Source organism: Schistocerca cancellata, chromosome 4 (genome assembly GCF_023864275.1).
Source record: "Schistocerca cancellata isolate TAMUIC-IGC-003103 chromosome 4, iqSchCanc2.1, whole genome shotgun sequence".
Lineage (NCBI taxonomy): Eukaryota > Metazoa > Arthropoda > Insecta > Orthoptera > Acrididae > Schistocerca > Schistocerca cancellata.
The window spans coordinates 921,365,148-921,384,252 of NC_064629.1; the positions used below are offsets into that span (position 1 = coordinate 921,365,148).

Genomic DNA, 19,105 nt, shown 5'->3' on the forward strand with positions numbered 1-19,105 from the left:
GCGAGTGAAACAAAAGGAAACGATAAGTAGGTGGTATAGCCCCCCCCCCCCCCTCCACGCACCGTACAGTGGCTTCCGCAGTACGTATATACACTATGTGATCAAAAGTATTCGGACACCTGGCCGAAAATGCCTCATAAGTTCGTGGCGCCCTCCATCAGTAATGCTGGAATTCAATATGTCGCGCGGGATTAGCCGAGCGGTCTAGGGGGCCCTGCAGTCATGGCCTGAGCGGCTGGTCTGGGGGGAGGTTCGAGTCCTCCCTCGGACATTGATGTGTGTGTTTGTCCTTAGGTTAATTTAGGTTAAGTAGTGTGTAAGCTCAGGGACTGATGACCTTAGCAGTTAAGTCCCATAAGATTTCACACACATTTGAACAATTCAATATGTTGTTGGCCCACCCTTAGCTCTGATGAAAGCTTCCACTTTCGCAGGCATACGTTCAGTCAGGTGCTGGAACGTTTATTGGGGAACGGCAGCCCATTATTCACGGAGTGCAGCACTGAGGAGAGGTATCGATGTCCGTCGGTGAGGCCTGGAACGAAGTCGATTTTTCCAAAACATCACAAAGGTGTTCTACAGGAGTCAGGTCAGGACTCTGTGCAGGCCAGTCCATTACAGGGATGTTGTTGTCGTGTAACCACTCCGCCACAGGCCGTGCATTATGAACAGGTGCTCGATCGTGTTGAAAGATGCAATCGCCATCCCCGTATTGCTCTTCAACAGTGGGAAGCAAGAAGGTGCTTAAAATATCAATGTAGGCCTGTGCTGTGATAGTGCCACGCAAAACAACAGGGGTGCAAGCGCCCTCCATGAAAAACACGACCACACCATAACACCACCGCCTCCGAATTTTACTGTTGGAACTACACACGCTGGCAGATGACGTTCACCGGGCATTCGCCACACCCACACCCTGCCATCGGATGGGCACATTGTGCACCGTGATTCGTCACTCCATACAACATTTTCCCCCTGTTCAATTGTCCAAAGTTTACGCTCCTTGCACCAAGCGAGGCGTCGGTTGGTATTTACCGGCGTGACGTATGGCTTATGAGCAGCCGCTCGACCATGAAATCCAAGTTTTGTCACCTCCCGCCTTACTGTCATAGTACTTACAGTGATTCCTGATGCAGTCTGGAATTCCTGTTTGATGGTCTGGATAGATGTCTGCCTATTACACATTATGACCCTCTTCAACTGTCGGCGGTCTCTGTCAGTCAACAGACGAGGTCGACCTGTACGCTTTTGTGCTGTACGTGTCCCTTCACGTTTCCACTTCACTATCACATCGGAAACAGTGGACCTAGGGATGTTTAGGAGTGTGGAAATGTCGCTTACAGACGAATGACGCAAGTGACACCCAATCACCTGACCACGTTCGAAGTCCGTGAGTTCCGAGGAGCGCCCAATTCTCTCTATCACGATTTCTATTGACTACTGAGGTCGCTGATGTGGAGTACCTGGCAGTAGGTGGCAGCAAAACGCACCTAATAAGAAAAACGTATATTTTTGGGGATGTCCGGATATTTTTGATCACATAGTGTAGGTTTACATTGTATGACTCATGACTGGCGACGGGAACTTTAAGAAACACCCATTCACGATGTGTGTAGTATGAGGTGAGGAGAATGAAACCGTACCACACCTAATCTTCCAGTGTGAAGCTCTGGGAGTGAAAGACACAGAATATTCGGGTGATTATAGCCTGAAAAAATCGTGTCTAATAAGGAACTAGTAAAGGCTCTCCTAAGGGTCTCCTAAAGGTCTCCTAAGGGTACCAGTTGGCTTCACTAGAATAGCAGGGAGCGAGACCGCACAATAAACTCAGTTTCGGTGCGGGCAACATGGCCTAAGACCACTGTTGTTTTGGTCTCCCCACGTTCATCAAATCAAATCAAAGCACTGTATAGATATGTGCCTAATAGAGCAGTTCATGAAAGGGAAGGAGCCTCAATGGTATACAGCCTCTGTAAGAAAACTTCTAAACAAGCAGCTACTACAACAAAATACATATGGATGTTCATCCTACTGCATGGACGAGGGGCTTCAGATGATTGTATATATGATAAAAAGTACCACCACAGCTCTATCTTGAAAATATTCTTATTGTCTCATACAACTAGTTTCTGCGGCACATTATCGCCACCATCAGGCCCCACCACTGCCAAAGAAGTATAAGAATTTTTAGGCGCATTTATTGAGGAGTCCTTGTTACTAGTACACGTGGGCTAGCTTTCCTCTCGTCACCGTTGAGTCTCCAGTCGAGGAGAGACCCCTGAGGAGAGTTAGCCCACGTGTACTGGTAACAAGGACTCCACAATAAATGCGCCAAGGAATTTTATACTCTTTTGGCAGTGGTTGGGCCTGAGGATGGCTGTAATGTACTGCCGAAACTAGTCTTGTGAGACAATAAAGACAGTCTTAAGATATAGCTGTGATGGTACTTTTTCTCATATTCTACAAAACAGTTATTATTGATAGAGAGATGCTAAATGAAACGCGTTTGCCAGTAAAAAGGGCAATGCGTTAAGCATTTAGCAACTACCATAGCAGAATCTCACCGAAAGACCCCTCATAAAAACAAAAACAAAAATAGTAACCCGTTAAGGCTGTCAGAGGCAAAACTTTTAGTGTTCGTACACTCATGGATGACACAGGAACCGAAACTGAGGGGAGCAAAGCAAAATCAGAAATGATTAACTCCGGTTTGAAAAGTTTCTTTACAAGGAAAAATCAGAGAGTGTTGCTCCAGCACAATCCTCGCACCACTGTTAAAACTAATGATACTGATACTGGAGTCAGCGTTATTCAGAAACAGCTGTAGTCACAAACCGAACAAAGCCCCACACGGCACAATCTGGATAGAATTTGCAGCTGAATTAGCCCTCTTTTAACCATAATGTTCTGCAGAGTCCTAGTACAAAAAAAAAATTGTAAGCAGTGGTTGGAAGAAAGCACAGGTCACAGCAAGAGTGATCCACACAACAATCGTCCAGTGTCATTGACAGTCATCTGTTATAGAATCGTTAAACATATTTTGAACTGAAAAGTAATGAGATATCTCGAACAGAAGGACCTATCCAAGGCGACCAGCATGGACTTCGTAAACTTTAGCATTCGAAACCCAGATCGCGCTTTCCTCATATCTGGCACATTAAACAAAATCTGTGACTTGATTTATTGGGAGGAAAGACGTAACATGTTGTATTCAATAGTGAATGATCGATAGATATACAAGTATCTTCAAGCGTGTTCCAGGAGTGTGTGTTCGGACACTCGCTGTTCATGTTGCATGTTAATGACCTGGCAGACAGTATTAACCGTAAACTCAGGAGTTTTGAAGATGACGTCGTTGTCTAGAGTGAAGTGCTATCGGAAAAAGCTGCACAAATATCCAGTCAGACCTCTGTCAGATATCAGAGTGATGCAAATATTGCCAAATTGCTTTAAATCCTCAGAAATATACAATTGTACACTTAACAAATCGAAAAGACGTAGTATCACATAACTGAATATCACTGAGTCACAGTTGGAATCGGTCAACCCATACAAATACCCTGGGTGCAACAATTTCTAAGGATATGAAATGGAACTACCACATAGGCTCAGTGGTAAGTAAAGTAGGTGGCAGACTTCAGTTCAGTGGTAGGTTGGTGGAATAATGCTACCAGCTACAAAAGAGATTGCTTGCAAAACACTTGTCCGACCCATCTTAGAGTACTGATCACTTGTGTGGGACCCATACCAAATAGAACTAACATGGATATTCAGCGTATAAAAAGCAGGGCAGCATGAATGGTCGCAGATTTGTTTGGTCCATGGGAGAGTTTCACGGATGCACTGAACAATTACAACTCGTAGGTCCTCTAACGCAGGCGTCAACCACGTTTAGTTGCAAAGTTTCAAGTAACATTAGTAATTGTGAAATCTATGTTACTAAGCGGCTACCCCGCTATACCAGTTTCAGGTTGCCTACCTAACGCCTACCAGAGGCAACAAAAATTTGATTTTCAATGTTTAGCGTAATTATTGTCTGAATTAAAAAATTTATAACGCTGTCAGAATGAACTCATTAAGAGGTATAATCGTTCGTTAAGTTGAACACAGTAAGACAAGTAGTACTGTGTGTTTGTCTTGAGGCAGCGCAACTGGTGACACGCAAACACCACAATTTTATTCATTCACTATTTGAGAATGAGAACAATGAGAACACTTTGCACTTTACACATAATTTCAAAACTTTTCTAAACTCTTTCTCGGTGACACCCCCAACGAAATGATGAAGGGAAAAAAAGTTTATCGGCTTATTGCATTTTGGCTATTGATGCAGAAAACGGCAACATCAGGCATGCCGTTTTAATTTATTACGTCTTTACTACTACTACGTGTATTCGCAACATAATTTTCAGATAGTATCCACTGAACGTACGTGCAACGTTACATTACTGTACGACACATAGTTTAGGAGATATGACGTCGCAAACATTGAGCTGCATGGAAAACTGACTTTTGCTTAAAATTGAGCGAAAATTACTCAGTCTATATTTATCTAGTATTTGATATTTAGAGCACTTAGCGACTTCCAACAAATTTATAATATAATTTCAAACTTTTCCTACACTTTTTGTTGCTTACATGCTTAATGTCAAATATTTAACACATTAACCCATTTGTAAAGTAATCAGATGTTTGAAGATGTTTTATGCACGAGAGTCCGAATCTTTAAGGAATCGGAAGTTTACTGGTATACAACAGCTTCCTACGTGTCGATCCCGTGGGGTTCGCAAAGATAGGATTAGACAAATTATAGCGCGCACAGACGCAAGTAAGCAGTCATTCTTCCTGCGCTCCATATGGGGATAAAACGGGAACAAACCATAACATGAGGTCTAACATTACATCTGTCATGCACTTACACCGGTTTGCAGAGTATGGATGCAGATATGAGCGTAGACAAAAGAACACCATTTGTATTGCCTGAACGCTTCTTTAGCAGAATCTCTGAAAGAAGCTTGCCTGGCCCATCTAATCTGCGTCATCTGCAGAACGGAGCTGTTGTCACGTTAGTGCCATAGTGTCACTTCACGTGGATGACTTCTTGCCTTTAATACGATTTGGGCACGGTTGGTCTCTGGCATGGCTAACTCCAGCACCAGAACTTCCTTCACTTGATTTCCCTTGATGGGGCCGTCTGAAAATACTAATTTATTAAGAAGAAATTTGTGATATCATCAGCTTGCGTCGGAGAAAAGAGCACAGCCGAGTACAAATAGCGAACTCGTGTGGCTTACGGCCTAGTGTGAGCCTTTTGTAATTGAAACCACTTGGGTGACCTGCTTGTCATGTGTCTTAAGTGCAATTGTCTTGTGTAAGTGGCCTGTAATGAGCGCTTGTATAGTGTAGCGTCGTGTTTGTGTTGTTGATGAAGAGAGAGAGGGGAGAAGGCTGAACACCGTGCTGACACGTGGTCTAATACTCTCGAACAGCACCCAGAGTGGCCGATGGACACGTCACATCACCTCATGCCCTGAGAGGAATGGAATTTAACGCAGAAGTATACCTCGCGTGCGTCAGCGACCCCGGTTACGGAAGCGGGTAGCACCAGGCGACGGAACACAACATGATGCGTCACACTGTTCAGAAGAGTCGAAGCTTGCCATAACACCACGTTCCCGTTATATCACACCTGTTCAGCTTAAGACTTTCTGTTCCGTGTTATTTTCGGTTATTGTGCTTTTAATGCAGTAGTTTGGTTTCACTGGGACACAAATCAGTGTTAATACAAGGGGCCATCAAAAAGTTTTCTAATTGAGAGCCTTGCTGCAGCGTATATACACTGCGGGTATACAGGGTGAAAATTATTTAAATCAACAGACTCTGGGAGGTTGCACGGCACGCCAACACAAATATTTTTCTCTAATGTCATACTTTCCTGTGAGGATTTTTTAAACGGGTAGAGGGAGTTCCGTCTGGATCAAAATTAATTAAACTGTCAAACTCTGGGAGGCTGCATGGGACAATGAAAACGCTTTTTCTAGTGTGTTGTCCTGTGATGATAAAAATAGCACAAACACGTTTTAATTATTTATTACCAAGAGACAAAGACATTAACACAATACAATTACTTCAATTACAGTGGAGGTTCCAAAATGCCTTCATTGATTTGTACACAGCACAGAGGTTACACAGGTGGGTCATTTTCTGTCTAACGCGGTCAGAGACAACAGGAGTGACCTTAATTCCTCGGGGCAACCAGAGTCTCTTCTGATTCAACTGGCCCGCATCTCGTGGTCGTGCGGTAGCGTTCTCGCTTTCCACGCCCGGGTTCCCGGGTTCGATTCCCGGCGGGGTCAGGAATTTTCTCTGCCTCGTGATGGCTGGGTGTTGTGTGCTGTCCTTAAGTTAGTTAGGTTTAAGTAGTTTTAAGTTCTAGGGGACTGATGACCATAGATGTTAAGTCCCATAGTGCTCAGAGCCATTTGAACCATTTTGATTCAACTGGGGTTTTGTAAACAAGGTTGCACATATCACGTCATGCAATGAAATCCAGAGGGAACAAATCAGGGAATCGAGTAGGCCATGATATGGGACCACCATTGCCAATCCACTTTTCTGGAAACTATCGGTTCAAGAACCGACGCAGAGGACGACTGAAATGTGCCACAGTTGTGGAATGCTTCTTCGTGATAACGCACGTCCCCATATCGCAAGTGTTGTAGCGCAGAAATAACGCCATGTCAAGTGCGAGACACTCGAGCACCAGCCCTATAGTCCCGATCTCTCCCCGTGCCATTACCACACCTTCGGTCCCTTAAAAAAGGCCTCGAAGTGCCAAATATTCCTGTCGGACGAGAATGTGCAGCATGCAGTTATAGACTTCTTCACGCAGCAGGACACGATGTTTCACCAAACGGTTATATTCAACCTGTTGTGTCGTTGAGATAATTCCCTCAACGCTCACGCTGATTTCGCGTTATTGGCACTGTACAACGTTCGAAGCGAAACTTTTTGATCGCTTCTTATGTTTCGTATTTTGATTCTTCATACCTTTTCTTTAAAACGGACTCCAATAAAAGCAAATAAAACAGAGAATGCTAGGCATTAATATACTTAAGATCGTCTCAGGACGCAGTATCCCAGGATGCAGTATTGCTAATATTAAAATCTGCAGTACAGCTTGCTAGAGGTACGTCAGTTGAGGAGTCTTGCTGCTTCCTCCAGTTGGTCTCTGTAGGGGCAGAGAATATTCAAAAGTACCCTTCAAATTTCTCGATTTTATCAACGTCAGTTTCATTGCTATTTCTTGATATACGAAAATGAAAATATAAGAATTTATGTTGTAAAATATGAGAGTATTTGAGAAATACTTTTCCTTATTCATAATGCACCCACTATAGAGCGAACAACGTAAGGCGTTCTCTATACCTCTCCAACGGGACATCAAATGATGTGCCCATATTGGACGCTTAGGTCCAAAGTCGACTTTAGTAAGGCTTATTTGTTTTCTGTTTAAATGAAATTTCACGCATTAGAGGCGGAGATTATTGCTAATATTTATCCAAATATTTTAAATGTAAAGTATGAATTTTGTTGTAGCATAGCTTGTGCATACTTTATAGTCAAGCGGAGAACTTACGTGCGTATACACTAGTGCTAGCAATAAATAAACAACGAGATACACGTATCTCAAGCGTTGCTGGCCATTATAAATTAGGACGAGAGTAAGAAGGTGGGAGTAATTGCGAGGACATAGGTGGTTTACTCAATGTTCGAAGTCACATTACAGCATAAATGTTGTTTCGTGTTTCAGCTCTTTGTACGAGTACGTTACGTTTTGACGCTGAAATAAGGTGTCAGTATTCCACTGTTTCCATATTCGACTTTGGAGAACTGCTAAAACACATATTTAAATCGATCAGTGTACTCATACGATGCCAACAGTCGATAATACATACCGGCTCAAATTCCTGTATTCGAAACTAGATCACTACGTTATTAAGCTCTGATGCAGAACACAGCCCGAGACTGAGGTATAACACACAACTGTCTATGGAAGCCAGTTTTCATTCACAGAATTCCTATGTTAATCGTGCCTGATCCTGTCATTTCATCCTAACAGTCAAATTGAATCTGCGTCCAAGATTTTATATTCAAATTCCCTTCACTTCAAGTTGTTTGGTGAAAGCCAGCGCTGCGATGGAAGGCGTAACATTACGGTTTGACGTCCCATCGACGGCGAGGTCATTGCAGCCGGAGCACACGCTCGAATTGGGAAGGGATAGGTAAGGAAACTGGGAGCCCCCATTTAAAAGAACCATCCTGGAATTTGCCCTAAGTGATTTAGGGAAATCATGGAAAACCTGTATCTGGATTTCCGGTTAAGAATTCGAACCACAGCCTCCTCAAACACGGGTCGTACGCCTGATCACTGCTCCACATCGCTGTGTGCTACCAATGGGAACAGGCCTGGCCCTCGCAGCATTCTTATATATGTTAACAACAACAGAGAATTCAGAAAAAAGCAACACAAAGTATTTCCACGAACTCCATTGCGGATAGGGCATTGATGTATAAGAATTTCGCACAGCCACTGCGTACAATTTTAAGTACGTTACTTTATGTCCTCGTAAATTTAACACCTCTTTACGATGTAACTCGTTAATGAAAAATGGAACTGACCTGCGCTATAGTTTCTTAAACATGTCTTACGGGATGAGATGATGATGATGTTTGGTTTGTGGGGCGCTCAACTGCTTGGTTATCAGCGCCCGTACAATTACCCAATCTTTGCTCAGTCCAATTTCGCCACTGTCCTGGATGATGATGAAATGATGAGGACAACACAAACACCCAGTCATCTCGAGGCTGGTGAAAATCCCTGACCCCGCCGGGAATCGAACCCGGGACCCCGTGCTCGGGAAGCGAGAACGCTACCGCGAGACCACGAGCGGCGGACAGGCCTGTCTTACGGGATGAATGTAATCATGACGCTAAGAGTCTGCAGTGGAATGTCAGTCGCCTTATTTGCTCGTGGACAGCATAGGTCACTGTGATCGTCGCTACCCGATTATCATTCACATTGGCGAGTATAACAGACATACCGCACACAGTATACACTGAAGAGAAAAGCAGTGAAGGACAGAGGTCGAGGTCATGTCGATATCGAGATTGCTAGAGATGAATCTGGTCAAGAATGTGGCATAGAAATAACCGCGGCCTTATTACTGTAACTTCCAGGTTGTCACTTGAAGTGATTTACAGAATCAACGGGAGGCCTTCATCTGGATGACCAAATAAGGACGTGAACTACCTTCTATAGACTGCGACTATGTCTTACAGGATTATCGGCTGCGGGGTGCCGCTGCAGGTATCTAAAACGGAAACGTTTCTATTCCTTGCACACGTCTAAACCTTATCGCCGCGAATTGTCTATTTCTTTTTTTAAGTTTTACTGTTTGGTACGAACTACTGTGAGGAGTAAGAATAGAAATGAATGTAGTGTTTGTAATGTTGGTAACGCCGAGGGAGATAAGGGAGATGCTGAAAGCTTGCATTTGCACGTAACCTAATCGTCTTGAATATCGCGTCAATGGAAGAGGGTGGCACCGAACCCAGCGTCACCATCTGACTTAGAGATAGTCGTGTCTGATGCTTTTAGTCCGTGAGGCAATGCCCAATGGTTTCGTGTTTAGTCTAACGTTCTCTTCTCAAGGCGAATACAGGCGATTAAATTTTCTACCACTGTCAAGAATGGAGATGTTATTTCAGCGTCGAATGCCATCGTAAATAGCGTGTATTTGCGACCTAGGGTACTGTAGTCATTCTTCCGACTAGTAACCCAGTGTCTTAACTAATCGGTACGATATATTACAAAAGGAAAAGGAAGAGAAGGGAGAAGTATTAGGTGAATATGGAATGGGAGTAAGGAATGAAAGAGGAAGCCGCCTGGTAGAATTTTGCACGGAGCATAACTTAATCATAGCTAACACTTGGTTGAAGAATCATGAAAGAAGGTTGTATACATGGAAGAGGCCTGGAGACACTGGAAGCTTTCGGATAGATTATATAATGGTAAGACAGAGATTTAGGAAGCAAGTTTTAAATTGTAAGATATTTCCAGGGGCGGTTCAAAAATGGTTCAAATGGCTCTGAGCACTATGGGACTTAACATCTGAGGTCATCAGTCCCCTAGAACTTAGAACTACTTAAACCCAGCTAACCTAAGGACATCACACACATCCACGCCCGAGGCAGGATTCGAACCTGCGACAGTAGTGCTCGCGCGGTTCCAGACTGAAGCGCCTAGAACCACTCGGTCACAACGGCTGGCTCCAGGGGCGGATGTGAACTCTGACCACAACATGTTGGTTATGAACAGTAGATTAAAACTGAAGAAACTACAAAAAGGTGGGAATTTAAGGAGATGGGACCTGGATAAACTGAAAGAACCAGAGGTTGTAGAGAGTTTCAGAGAGATCTTTAGGGAATGATTGACAAGAACAGGGGAAAGAAATACAGTAGAATAAGAATGGGTAGCTTTGAGAGATGAAAAGTGAAGGCAGCAGAGGATCAAGTAGATAAAAAGACGAGGGCTAATAGAAATCCTTCGGTAACAGAAGAGATACTGAATTAAATTGATGAAAGGAGAAAATACAAAAATGCAGTAAATGAAGCAGGCAAAAAGGAATACAAACGTCTCAAATATGAGATCGACAGGAAGTGCAAAACGGCTAAGCAGGGGTGGCTACAGGACAAATATAAGGATGTAGAGGCGTATATTACTAGTGGTAAGATAGATACTGCCTACAGGAGAATTAAAGAGACCTTTGGAGAAAAGACAACCACTTGCATGAATATCAAGAGCTCAGATGGAAACACAGTTCTAAGCAAAGAAGGGAAAGCAGGAAGGGGTATATAGAAGGTCTATACAAGGGCGATGTCCTTGAGGACATCATCATCATCATCATCATTTAAGACTGATTATGCCTTTCAGCGTTCAGTCTGGAGCATAGCCCCCCTTATACAGTTCCTCCATGATCCCCTATTCAGTGCTAACATTGGTGCCTCTTCTGATGTTAAACCTATTACTTCAAAATCATTCTTAACCGAATCCAGGTACCTTCTCCTCGGTCTGCCCCGAATCCTCCTACCCTCTACTGCTGAATCCATGAGTCTCTTGGGTAACCTTGCTTTTCTCATGCGTGTAACATGACCCCACCATCTAAGCCTGTTCGCCCTGACTGCTACATCTATAGAGTTCATTCCCAGTTTTTCTTTGATTTCCTCATTGTGGACACCCTCCTGCCATTGTTCCCATCTACTAGTACCTGCAATCATCCTAGCTACTTTCATATCCGTAACCTCAACCTTGTTGCTAAGGTAACCTGAATCCACCCAGCTTTCGCTCCCATACAACAAAGTTGGTCGAAAGATTGAACGGTGCACAGATAACTTAGTCTTGGTACTGACTTCCTTCTTGCCGAAGAGAGTAGATCGTAGCTGAGCGCTCACTGCATTAGCTTTGCTACACCTCGCTTCCAGTTCTTTCACTATGTTGCCATCCTGTGAGAATATGCATCCTAAGTACTTGAAACCGTCCACCTGTTCTAACTTTGTTCCTCCTATTTGGCACTCAATCCGTTTATATTTCTTTCCCACTGACATTACTTTCGTTTTGGAGATGCTAATCTTCATACCATAGTCCTTACATTTCTGATCTAGCTCTGAAATATTACTTTGCAAACTTTCAATCGAATCTGCCATCACAACTAAGTCATCCGCATATGTAAGACTGCTTATTTTGTGTTCACATATCTTAATCTCACCCAGCCAGTCTATTGTTTTCAGCATTTGATCCATAAATAATATGAACAACAGTGGAGACACGTTGCAGCCTTGTCTTACCCCTGAAACTACTCTGAACCATGAACTCAATTTACCGTCAACTCTAACTACTGCCTGACTATCCATGTAAAGACCTTTAATTGCTTGCAAAAGTTTGCCTCCTATTCCATAATCTTGTAGAACAGACAATAACTTCCTCCTAGGAACCCGGTCATATGCCTTTTCTAGATCTATAAAGCATAGATACAATTCCCTGTTCCACTCATAACATTTCTCCATTATTTGCCGTAAGCTAAAGATCTGGTCCTGACAACCTCTAAGAGGCCTAAACCCACACTGATTTTCATCCAATTGGTCCTCAACTAATACTCGCACTTTCCTTTCAACAATACCTGCGAAGATTTTACCCACAACGCTGATTAAAGAGAAACCTCTGTAATTGTTACAATCTTTTCTGTTTCCATGTTTAAAGATTGGTGTGATTACTGCTTTTGTCCAGTCTGATGGAACCTGTCCCGACTCCCAGGCCATTTCAATTATCCTGTGTAGCCATTTAAGACCTGACATTCCACTGTATTTGATGAGTTCCGACTTAATTTCATCCACCCCAGCCGCTTTATTGCACTGCAGTCTATTGACCATTTTTTCCACTTCCTCAAATGTGATCCTATTTCTATCATTCCTATCCCATTCTACCTCAAAATCTGAAACATTACTGATCGCATTTTCACCTACATTGAGCAACTCTTCAAAATATTCCCTCCATCTGCCCAAGGCATCCACAGGATTCACCAGCAGTTTTCCTGACCTGTCCAAAATACTTGTCATTTCCTTCTTACCTCCCGTTCTAAGACTGCTAATTACACTCCAGAATGGTTTTCCAGCAGCTTGACCCATAGTCTCCAACCTGTTTCCAAAGTCTTCCCACGATTTCTTCTTAGATGCTGCAATTATCTGTTTGGCTTTGTTTCTTTCTTCAACATAACTTTCTCTATCTACCTGGGTTCTGGTATGTAGCCATTTTTGATACGCCTTCTTTTTCCTTTTACAGGCTGCCTTGACTGTATCATTCCACCAAGCTGTTTGCTTCATCCTACTTTTACACACTACTGTTCCAAGACATTCTTTAGCCACTTCTAGTACTGTGTCCCTGTACCTTGTCCATTCCTTTTCCAATGACTGTAATTGACTACATTCAACTAACTGGTACCTTTCTGAGATCGCTGTTATGTACTTGTGCCTGATTTCCTTATCGTGAAGTTTCTCCACTCTTATCCTCCTACCTATGGACCTGACCTCCTGCACTTTCGGCCTCACAATCCCAATTTCACTGCAGATTAAATAATGATCAGTGTCATCAAAGAATCCCCTGAATACACGTGTGTCCCTCACAGCCTTCCTGAATTCCTGATCTGTTATTATATAGTCAATGACAGATCTGGTTCCCCTGCCTTCCCAAGTATACCGGTGAATGTTCTTATGTTTAAAAAAGGAGTTTGTGATTACTAAGCCCATACTGGCACAGAAATCCAAGAGTTGTTTCCCGTTCCTGTTGGCCTCCATATCCTCTCCAAATTTACCCATAACCTTTTCATACCCTTCTGTTCGATTTCCAATCCTGGCGTTAAAATCACCCATGAGCAGAACACTGTCCTTGTCCTTTACTCTAACAACTACATCACTGAGTGCCTCATAGAAACTATCCATCTTATCTTGATCTGTCCCTTCACAATGCGAATATACTGACACAATCCTAATTTTCTTGCTATACACTGTCAAATCTATCCACATCAGTCGTTCGTTTACATACCTTATTGCAACTACGCTGGGTTCCATTTCTTTCCTGATGTAAAGCCCTACACCCCATTGTGCTATTCCTACTTTGACTCCTGACAGGTAGACCTTGTATTCTCCCACTTCCTCTTCTTTCTCACCCCTTACCCGAATGTCACTAACAGCTAAAACGTCCAGCCCCATCTTACTTGCAGCCTCTGCCAGCTCTACCTTCTTCCCAGAGTAGCCCCCATTGATATTAATAGCTCCCCATCTCATTACCATTTGTTTGCCAAGTCGTATCTTAGGAGTCCCTGGTTTGTCAGTTAGAGGTGGGACTCCGTCACCTCCAAAGGTACGAGGCATTTTGCTCTGATTATTGCCAGCATCATATTTAAAGTACCAGGGAAGCAGGTTGCTAGCCTTACTTGCCCCGAGTCCCATTGGGTTTTACCCCTAACGGCTGAGGGACTAACCGGTGGATTTGGTAGTCTTTGCCGTATGAGCACAAAGGTGACCACGACTCAGAATATGTCCGAGATGCCCAGCCTTATTCCAAAGTAACTGGTATCCCGACTGTCGGGACCACTTACTTGGCCACTCATACGTTGCCCGTGGTTCATGAACTAGGACATGACTACAGGAACCCACACCATGGAATATGATGTAGATGAAGGTGAAATGGGAGATATGATACTGCGTGAAGAGTTTGACAGAGCACTGAAAGACCTGAGTCGAAACAAGGCCGCGGGAGTAGACAACATTCCATTAGAATTACTGATAGCCTTGGGAGAGCCAACCCTGACAAAACTCTACCATCTACATCTACATCTACATTTATACTCAGCAAGCCACCCAACGGTGTGTGGCGGAGGGCACTTTACGTGCCACTGTCATTATCTCCCTTTCCTGTTCCAGTCGCGTATGGTTCGCGGGAAGAACGACTGTCAGAAAGCCTCTGTGCGCGCTCTAATCTCCCTAATTTTACATTCGTGATCTCCTCGGGAGGTATAAGTAGGGGGAAGCAATATATTCGATACATCATCCAGAAACGCACCCTCTCGAAACCTAGCGAGCAAGCTACACCGCGATGCAGAGCGCCTCTCTTGCAGAGTCTGCCACTTGAGTTTGTTAAACATCTCCGTAACGCTATCACGGTTACCAAATAACCCTGTGACGAAACGCGCCGCTCTTCTTTGGATCTTCTCTATCTCCTCCGTCAACCCGATCTGGTACGGATCCCACACTGATGAGCAATACTCAAGTATAGGTCGAACGAGTGAGCAAGGTGTATGAGACAGGCGAAATACCCTCAGACTTCAAGAAGAATATAATAATTCCAATCCCAAAGAAAGCAGGTGTTGACATATGTGAAAATTACCGAACTATCAGTTTAATAAGTCACGGCTGCGAAATACTAACACGAATTCCTTACAGACGAACGGAAACACTGGTAGAAACCGAACTCGGGGGAGATCAGTTTGGATTCGGTAGAAATGTTGGAACACGTGAGGCAATACTGGACTGAAGACCACAACAACAGCAACAACATGTTACAAAACCATTCAAGGGAGAGACTCCGGCACGAAATCAAGTGTCCACATTGCGACTTTTTTCCTGTTTGAGGAAAATGCTGACGATGGGTTGAGATGATTACTTGCCGTGTTTCACAATTCCTGTTACAGGATTCTTGGTGTTGCAGAGGGAGATTAGTAGATAAAGTTTCGGTGAGGAACCCATGTCCAGAAATGTACCGTCAAAAGGTCAAATAAGTTTGAAGATCGGATCAATTCCAAATCTCCAGCTTCACGGTGCGCGCACAGGGAGACAATGGCCTCTGATCTGTGTGCTATACAGGAGCAGCTCCAAAAGGTGACCATGCTGATCGATGCACGAGGTGTATCTGCGACGCATGTTTTCATACACACGGTCCACTATCCCTGCTGCCGCCAGAACTCGTGCTAGAAGGTTTTCTTCCGACTATACATGCGTCATTTACACAAGACTCGTCATATGGCCCCACAAGAAAAACATCTGGTAGTGTAAATCCGGTGAGCATGGCGGCCAAGGATTTAGTCCCCCTTGACCTATCCAACTTTCACCAAATGTCTTATTAATTTAGACACGGACGGGGCGAAGTGCTTGACTGAGTGACAGTGGCAAATCTTCCAATACTTTCACCAGCATCTCACTCGGGAATGTCAAGTAACTGTACCCGTTAGTCGGTACTGTGAAACGTGCGGCCCAATAAGATGACCGTCAATGATAGCAGCCCGTATACTGATACCGAACCGTCTCTGAATCCATGTAAATGTATGGCATGAGGATTTTCATCATACAAAATGTGGCTGTTTGTGTGCGTACGGTGAAGTGGGAAATCTGAAAACGAGCCGATCTTAAAACTTATTTTATATCCAAACGCTACATTTCCAGACATTCCTTCTTTGTCATAACATTACCTACTAAACCACCCTCTGCTACCCCTGCAATGCTGTGATACGAATTGCGAAACAGCACGTAGATTGATGACTTTTTACTAACGACAGATCACAGACGTAGTTCGATGGTGGATTTGATCATAGGAGTGCTTTACTAGGCAGAGTCCTGTTGGATATGGTATATACTTTTACCTTCCTCCGACCTTTGAACTGACTTCATCCGTTACAGGGGAAGTCACAGATTGCACGATTACCGTCTGTGAGGTAGAATTAAACTGTGACACATGAACGCCAATCACTCTCCTATTCTGTCATTTCGCTCTGTATTCGTGCCTCTGTAAGTTGGGCTTACACCTCCAACTACTCTCTGGTAATCTCTATGCAAATTTCAACTTCTTACTGTATATTGGGGTTCTTGGTACACTGATTTTGATTGATAATAACGACCCGACTTTAGCTACGTATTTACTAGTTGTACATGGCGCTTGGAACTCTAATCAGTTTAACAATGCAATGGATGACTCTAACTGTACCTCAAGCCAATACATTCAGCGGAGAGGGCGATAACCGTCTGGGCATTTCATGACCATAGTTAAGCTGCTATTAGTCCGCCACCGCAGCTGAGTCTGCTGACACTGTAGCTCAGCATGTTCGGTCAGAGAGCAGGCTGGTGTCGGCAATAAAAAAACTTGAGTGAAGGGATCAACAGCGAACTTCAGCGGATGTCATGTGGCGTCCGCTACGACCAAACACAAAGAACAATAAGGATAAAAAAAAGTGGACAGCGTGCCACTCTCTCATGCCGGGAAGCTCGGGTTCGATTCCCGGCTTGGTTGGGGATTTTCTCCGCTCAGGGGCTGGGTGTTTGTGTCGTCTTCATCATCATCATTTCATCCTCATCGACGTGCAAGTCGTCGAAGTGGCGTCACCTCAAAAGACTTGCACCAAGCGATTGGGTCTACTCGCCGCGAGGCCCTAACCACGCGACATGTCATTTCAGCTGCTATTTACTTCTGTTCCATTAAAGCTTTAATTATTTCTCCTACAACCTTTTATTTCATCATTCAAACCATTTTTTCAATGAGATTGAACACAAACTGCATTTAATGAGAAAAAGGAGTGGCGATTTGTTTATATCGATATCAAAACGTGATTTCTTAAGTTTATGTAATTTCATTATTATAAAACACAGCTTTCAATAGGAGGTTAGATAATACTGATTCTCGGTATGGGAACTATGGCAATAGTTAAGAATTTTACCTTGTTTGAACTCCTACGTACAAAAGAAACTTCAGTTATGCTATGGGGTAGGGACATGGATTAACTTCAGTGTTTTTCAGCATAGCAGCATTCACGCATGAACACATAAAAATACAGGAAAAAGGGTGGTGGGGTGTGTGTGGTTGTTATTCCAAATAATTGCGCCAGCTTACATTATCGGAAAGCAGAGCAAAACGGAGATTATTGAGGGATTTTATCCAACTGCACATTGGCGAATACAAATTATATTTTAGACTATCACCGTATCTGATATCGTTTTTGTACAGCACGCTGTGGTGGATTGGATTAACAAATAAAATCTAACGCGAAGTTTAAAATCTAACATACATTAATAAATTTGGCTTTGATGGGCTATTATTCCATAGGAAGGGATTGCAGTAAACCACTCGAACGAGCGTGGGGTAAGTAACAAACATTGGCGGGAACTCATGAAGTTTGTTAGCATTCACAAAAGCAACTCACCGAAAATTACCCAATTTTTTACGTAACATATGGCTGAGGGCCATCAAAATCATTAAATGGTAGTGCAAGAAATTAAACAACACCTAAATCACTCTCGCTTTGAGTACATATGAATCACTGCTATACACTTGGTTTGACCTCACTTAAGTAAAAAAAAAAAAAAAAAGTTAAACTTAAAAGAAAACTCTCACAAGAAGGGTAGCAAATTCCTCTGAATCACTTTTAAAAAACATTATGACAATTTAACACACTTTGATACCTTACGTGGACTTAGATTTCACTCAACCATGTGGTAAGCACGGTAGCTCCATTTTAAGTCACAGAGAAATAAACCAAAATTCATAAAATAACTGAAAAAATACTCTGGCCTGGCTTCTGTTTTCCCTGAAAAACCTTTAACGTCATTAACCACTCGCACAACTTTGAATTTCTACTTGTTAATCTCCATTCACAGAACTGGTGCAAACATCTGCTCTTGGCTACGTTACATAGAAACGTTGCATAAAATGCAAGTTTATTCGACAAAAACTATAACAATAATGCAACAGCCAGAACGTGCTCTCAAATGAAGAAATTTCACCAGTAATTATGCACAAAACAGAGTGCAGAGCTGATGACCAACACTCATTCTCAACGGTCAGAATTACAATTTGCCATTTACTCTATACCATCAAAATTATTAAACCGTCTTCTAACACTTCCCTGACTACACTGACTCTAAACGACACATTGCGGACATTATCAAAGATGATGTAACTCATTTTTATAGCTTTATCCACGTTACCAGCCAGAGCACCGAACCAGCGTCCGCACCTTATGTCAGCCCATCAAACAATGGCGGAATTCCGGAGTCAACGTCTCCTTCTTCGAACTACTTGGAGAGGAAAGTCTCATATTGGCTGTAGCTACCTGACATCCCCTTCTCTCAATTCTGTCGAGCTTTCATGAAGCGCTTAGGTAATCTCTTTGCATAGGTTTCTCCACAGGCTATACTTTGACAAATTCACTACACTTCAATTATCTTTGTTTTAGAGAAAGAACGCAAAATCCCCAAGATTGACGAAGTTTTACAGAATCTCGAAATTATCGCGAACTTCGTTGAATCCACAACGAAACTCTGTCTCGAAATCTGGCAGAAACCCCAAAGAGATTTTGGTCATACGTAAAGTACATCAGCGACAAAATGCAACCGATGCCTTCACTGCCCGATGGCAATGGGGATGTCACTGATGACAGTGCAACTAAAGCAGAGAGATTAAGCACAGTTTTTCGAAACCCCTTCACCAAAGAAGACGAAGTCAATG

At 43.2% G+C, this 19,105-nt stretch overlaps 1 protein-coding gene across 1 annotated transcript in view; it reads right to left on the reverse strand.

The window, feature by feature from the left end:
- The window catches only part of LOC126185098 (facilitated trehalose transporter Tret1-like), a 359,029-nt gene that overhangs the window by 327,514 nt on the left and 12,410 nt on the right, over positions 1–19,105 (reverse strand). The gene's annotated exons all lie outside the window — the stretch shown is intronic.